This window comes from Paramisgurnus dabryanus, chromosome 23 (genome assembly GCF_030506205.2).
Source record: "Paramisgurnus dabryanus chromosome 23, PD_genome_1.1, whole genome shotgun sequence".
NCBI classification, from domain to species: domain Eukaryota; kingdom Metazoa; phylum Chordata; class Actinopteri; order Cypriniformes; family Cobitidae; genus Paramisgurnus; species Paramisgurnus dabryanus.
The window spans coordinates 1,139,724-1,146,521 of NC_133359.1; the positions used below are offsets into that span (position 1 = coordinate 1,139,724).

The 6,798-nt window shown below is 34.3% G+C and overlaps 1 protein-coding gene across 4 annotated transcripts in view; it reads left to right on the forward strand.

Moving 5' to 3' along the window:
• The window catches only part of znf609a (zinc finger protein 609a), a 121,126-nt gene extending 116,883 nt beyond the window's left edge, over window positions 1-4,243 (forward strand). For all 4 annotated transcript variants that reach the window (XM_065277337.1, XM_065277339.2, XM_065277340.2 and 1 more), the window contains one exon: window positions 786-4,243. The gene's annotated coding sequence lies outside the window, so the exon portion shown is untranslated. The remainder of the gene's footprint in view (window positions 1-785) is intronic.
• Window positions 4,244-6,798: the final 2,555 nt, after the last annotated feature.

Here is a 6,798-nt window from a genome sequence, read left to right on the forward strand (position 1 = left end):
TATAGATTTCACTTTTTATTTTGATGTGATTTGTTTAGTCTCTGAATCAACATCTGCTGTCACACAGACTTTGCTGTCCTCTAGTGGTCAATCTTTTAATAAAATATTGTAGAGACATTTTACACTGCAATGCAAAAAATGACTTTCTAACTTAGCATTGTTGTCTTGTTTTCAGTACAAATATCTAAAAATTCTTAAATCAAGATATATTTCCTTGATGAGTAAAATTACCTAAAAAAAGGCAAAATTTTAGACCAATAAATATAGAATTTACAAAATATTTTCTTAGTATTTTTGTCTTGTTTTCAGTAAAAATATCTAAAAATTATTAAATTAAGATGCTTTTTCTTGATGAGCAAAATGACCCAAGAAAATAAGTCTAGTTTTTACACCAAAAATATCAAATTTGAGTGATTTTGTGCATAAAACAAGCAAACAAATCTGCCAATGGGGTAAGCACATTTTTCTTGAATTTTGTGTTTAAGAAAAATGTTCCATTGGCAGATTTATAATTTTTTTTGCTTGTTTTATATGACTTAAATTTGATATTTTTGGTCTAAAATCTAGACTTATTTTATAAGGTAGAAAATTCATCTTGATTAAAGAATTGTTTTATATTTGTGCAAAAATACAATGTAAGAAAGTCATTTGTTGCAGTTTGACAAATGTGGCTCTTTTTCGCATGTTTTTACATGATACTTGTGTGTTGTTTTTTCATCATTAAAATCTCATCATGTTTTGAGAATCATTTTTTGTTAACGTCTTTGTTCTCATTTGTCCTCTAGGGAGAAGTGACTGGCTGCTTTTCCACAGACATGTGACTGGTTCACATGAGGACATGGTGTTGAGCGTATGGCATCAGTTCAATGATGTTCCTGATTTCTTTCCGATTCCTTTTTTTTTTTGGTGTCTTTGACCGCCCACCATTGTCAGAGAGAGAAAGTGGAAACCCAGCTGAACTCCCCAACACCTGCGCTCACATCTGGATGTGCGTTTATATCCAGACGCTCCTCTCTCTGTGCTGCTGGCTCCATACTCAGGAGAGAGGAGATGCGGCCCGTCTTCATTCGATGCGCAAATGGACCTGAGTTTGGGACATTTTGAATGATATTCTGGAAGTCACTACGTTATTTTGTGTTAAAGCCTGGGCTTTTATGAACCGCTGCTCTAGAGGATTACAATTTTTTGGGCATCTTTGTTGTCGCCTTTCAGCTTTCTACATATACCATGTCACACTCTCTGTGGACTCTATGCAAGTGGATTAAGCTTGATTTTCTCACTTCAGTCAGGGCACTAAACTCGGTTTGTGTTACATTTAAAGCTTTCCAGTCCACACAATTGAGCTGATAGACCACACATCTGTTTTGTTCAGGATGCACTTGCCTTTCAAACGTTTATTATTTTCTTTTTTTTTATTATGGATGATTAACAAATCACCCACAGTCACTCCATTACTTGTTTAAGCACTGGACATTTGCTTTGCAAAAGCAGCAGTAGATGGGCTTTTTCTTCAAAAAGACGACAATTATTTCAGCGATGGTCTGTATTTCAGTTCTGTGACATTTGGATCATCTGGGTTGTGGAGAAAGATGAAGCATTGGTTGCTCTCTGACATGTGGTGTCCCCAAAGGCAGGACCTTCAGATTGGATTTACGTGGAGTTTAGTCCTGTTTTTTGTTGCTGTACCATGCGGCATACATGTATGGACACATTGGGATGCATTGATATGTTGCTTGTGACTCTCAAGACAGCTTAAAGCGATCTGAGTAAGATAACCCCAAGTGCAAGTTGTCAGTCCACACTGATCCACAAAAGACCCGAGCTATAAACTCGCTCGCTGCCTACTGCTGTCGGGTTCCCTCACTTTCGTCTTTGTGTTTGCATGGTAATAATCCAGCACTCAGTTAAAGCATTAACCCAAACCGAGAGCAATGTGACCTGTGCGGGCGCCTTTACTTTACTTTTCTCCCCTCACTATGTGCTTTCTGTATATATTGTACAAAGGAATTATTTTAAAAAAGGTTGTTGGATGCTATCGGATTTTCTTACTTTCTCTCTTTCGTCTGTTAGCCTTTTTTCTACCATTGTTGACAAAATATATCAACATGTAGCTGATATAACAACTTTATATTGGAAGGTTTTTTTACTAATTTTTCTACCCCTCCTCTTCAAAGCCAAGTCAGTCCCACTCCGCTTTGAACCATTTGGCCTGGTGATGGTGCGTTCAAACAGCAGGAGGAAGTGTTGGAAAAGAAATATCCAGAGTTGGGTGCTATCCTAAGCTTATTTTTGCCAGTAAATCATCACTTGTGTCAATCTTAATCTCTCAGGAGAGCATTCATAAAATTACAGCCCTTTTAAAGGAATACATCAGCCAAAAATGATATTAAAGCCATGATTTACTCACCCTCAAGTAGTGCTGCCTCACGATTAATCGCGACTAATAATTTGCAGAATAAAAGTTTTTGTTTACATAATATGTGTGTACTGTGTATATTAATTATGTATATATAAGTACACACACAACACACGCATGTATATAATTAAGAAACATTTGCATGTGTATATACATGTTTATATTTACATATAATTGATATTATATATGAATATAAATATTTGTTATATAAATATATTTTTTCATTAAATTATACATGTGTGTGTGTGTGTGTGTGTGTATTTATATATACATAATTATTATACACAGTACAAACACAAATCATATGTAAACAAAAACTTTTATTCTGCAAATGATTAGTCACGACTAATCGTGAGGCAGCACTACCCTCAAGCCATCTAAGATGTCCATTATTTTTCAGACAAACTCATTTTTTGTTATTTTAGAAAATGTCAGTTTTTATAATATATGAATATGGGGTCCTCCTCCTTCAAGCTCAAAGATTGTGCATCCATTCTTCAAAAACGTTATCCAAATGGCTCAATGAGGATAAACAAAGGCCTTTTGAAGGTAACCCATGCACTTTTGTCATAGAAATATCCATATTTAAAACTTTACAAACTAAATAACTAGCCTCTCTCCTGAATGCAGAGGCGTCTAAGATGGTGGTGTTACGGGAAGCTAGTTATTTTAATTTGTAAAGTTTTAAATATGGATATTTTTATGACAAAACCGCATGTGTTACCCTAAGAAAGCCTTTGTTTATCCTCATGAAGCCGTTTGGATGACTTTTGTGAAGGATGGATGCACATTATTTGAGCTTGAAGAAGGAGGAACACACATTTCACAAAGATTTGGGACATTTTCTAAAATAACTAAAAATGTGTTTGTCTGAAAAATGATGGACATATGGATCTCGGTCAGCTTGAGGGTGAGTAAATCATGGGGTTTCATTTAATTTCTTGGCCTAACTTTCCCTTTAAAATGCTTGGAATGTCAATCGCTCTCAGTTTCGTGTTAGACAACAAATTTCAATATATCATCCTTATTGTTTAGTCCCAGTGCAGATCACCTATTCATTTCCAAAAATCTCCAGGGAAAGTTCTTCAGTCTTGTATTTGAATTAAAAGCATTATTTACTGTACCATCACTTCCTCTTGTTTGTTTTGAACGACTGCGTTTGCTTAACACATCAAAGTTTAATTTTGTTGCAGGACCGGTCCGGAGGTCAGGTCTCTCTTTACCTAAACCTAAAAACAAAAGGATACTGCAGCACTGGTCTCTCTATATATATTCAGATGGTAATAATCTGACTTTTAGTTGTTCTGTGTTTAGCCGGTAAACCTGTGCTGTGTGGTGACTTGATTTATAATTGTTTGAGGAAAAAGCGCTTGATTGTTTTAATTTATTTTTCCAGGGTTCTTTTTTCTTTTTGTTTGTAGAAAGACCGGTTTGGTTTTAACAGGTTCACACATTTGTTCACTATTGTCTCAGACGGTGCTAATATAGTCTGCCCTGTGCGATCATCGCAGGAAGAGGGAATTTACTTTTGCTTTCGTTTTCTAGTTTACTTTAGTATTGACTCCTCCCACCACCTGTTAAGCTCCGCCCACCCCACACCCACAGAGTGCAGTGGCTCAGTGTTTGTCATCATCGGTACTTGAAAGAAAGATGTTTACACTTTCTAATGTCTGTGTGTTTGGATACATTTCTCTTTCCCTGCCTCTGTCCCGCTCTCTCTTCCTCGAGATCTCTCGTGTAAAGTGTAAATTGCTACATTTTTTATACAATACTGTAACTTGCCTTTGTACATTTAGGCAGAAAATAAATCTTTTTATGAGACAATCACTCCTGTTAATCTGTGTATTATTGGTCTGAAAGAATATTGTGTGTGTGTTTGTATTGTAAATTCTGGAAATTCAAGCAGGAAGCTGAGAGAGAAATTTAAAATAACTTGGTTTTGCAAGTCAATTCAACATACTACAACATTCACTTAAGTGTCTTGAGTTGTGAATATTAAATAAAAAAAGGTATAAAAGTTTAAGATAAAATATTATAATAATCCAATAAAGTATATATTTTAAATTTGAAACCCATAAAAATTCAAATGTTTTACTTTCATAATGTTACAAAAAATAAAGCCACTAATATGTTCACTAACTAGTTCTGATTTAAATTTCATGTTAAAATCACAAACAATTATGTTTTTGTCACATTTTTAGTGGTTTTACCAACAACGACCACTAGGTGTTAACAGTTTGCTGCATACTCACAAATCACAAATTAATAAATTACTGTCACAACATCATTATTAATGAAAAATGCATAATTTGAACTATGTTCTTAGAGCTTTCCAATGCCATAGTTTGTCAAATTTTTTTTTTTTGATTTAACATAGGATATTACAATTATGAATGTATAATAGGGGGAGTGACATTTAACAAAATGACTGACAATACTAATTTACTAAAATAGCCTTGAAATATTAAAACTACCTTCTTAGAGCTTTCCAACAATAGTTTGTCAAGATATTTCTGGATTATAGGATAAATCTAATAATAAATATGAAACAACACCTTGGGCTCACCTGTTGGCCAATGTCATTTTTGAAAATGACTCGTGCTATATCATTATTTTTACAAAATGGTGATAAAAAAAAACTTGGAGAGCTTTCTAACGATATATAGTTTGTCAAGATTAGTGCTGGTTAAGACTAAGAAATGATTGTTTTGAATATGTAATAACAAACATCCCACCTGTGGGACAGTGACAGCTGTATTTTGTTTTTACAGTGTAGCTGTGTGTAGGTGTAAAAGTCTCACGTGTGTGTGTGTGTGTGTGTGTGTGTGTGTATGATGATAAGATGCAAACATATGACATCCATTACAGGGTAAATCTCAGAAGGATTAAAATAATAAGTTTAATCATTTTAAATAATAGAAAATCCAGACGACAATTACAATAAACTTGATTTTTTTAGACCTGTTATATGTTGTTCAAACTGATAAAAAAATAATTGGCCACTTTGTTTAGGGTTAGTTGCAGACTTTAACCAGTAGATGGCTGTATTTGCACTTAAAGTAAAGCAGCATTTGGTGGTTTTAAAAAGAAACTTTTATGATGGAAATAAATGTGTAATATTTGTTGGGAAAGTAGTCTGAAATTGGTGTATAAATGAAGTACCTCGACCATTAGATGAGACTGGCATTGTTTCCTCTTCAGCCCCCGATCGAAACTTTATTTAAAAAAAACTAGGGGTGAGCAGTGAACCGGTATTAAAGTGATTACCGGTATTGTGTTGCTTCCATGATATGGAAATTATTGTGTTTAATTTGATTCTCTTTGCAACTTCAAACACTAAATTTACAAACCACTGCCATCCATCTCTTATCTTTTCCGCAGGCGCCCTAACCCTGAGCAGCTGCCCATGTTACAAAATATTTTATAAAATGGGAAATACGAGTGTGAATATGATGTTAAAGTGAACTAAAGGGAAAATCCAGAAGCACAATGTTCACTTTATTTGAAGTTGTTGTCAAGTATAGGGACCAATGCTCACTTTTAATTAGTTTCTTATTAGCTTACATATTGGCTGTTTATTAGTGCTTATAAAGGACATATTAATGCCTTGTTCTGCATTACCATATTGAACAATAAACCCAATCCAATACCTAACCATAACTGCTACAACAACTACTATTAATAAGAAGTCAAATGGGAGTTTACGTAGGCAAAAGTCATAGTTAATAATCAATAAAGTGTTCCCCATACTAAAGTGTTACCAAGGCATCTTTGTAAAAGCATCAACTATATTCTGTATGTGTTAAATTATTAAAAAATACAGTGTTTGTTCAATTTCATGAATAAGTAGCGGTTTTAAAACCGACAGTGACGATATGCATAATATTCATCATGAGTCCGCCTATCCACACAGTGGCACTTTTTGAGGTAAAAAAAAAATGAGGAGAATCTTTATGTCTATGTCCAATTCCTCACTTTTTCTAGTTATATAAGGTTAAAAATACATATTTTGCTAGTAATTTAACTAAGGTTTATTACAATGTGATTCCAAAACGTTTTTTTTCATATGGCAATACTTTAATACTGTATTGTGAAATGAATTTTAGCTCATATCGCTCCACCCCTAACAGAAACTGTGCTTATTTTGCTTACCTGAAAGATATTTTTCATTTTAAAAGGAAAGCAGTATCTGTTTTCATGGCTGTTTTCATCCTCTGAGGTATTTTGTTTCGCTCCTCGAGTCATCAGGTGACCAGCGCGGGAACAGCGCGTGCCCAGAAATTCAGCAGTTGCTATGGAAACCCGTGAGAGTGTAGGAGCAAAATCAATCTCAAGAGGCAAAACATTTATTTATTTATTGGTGTGAAGTATTACAAGTCTTT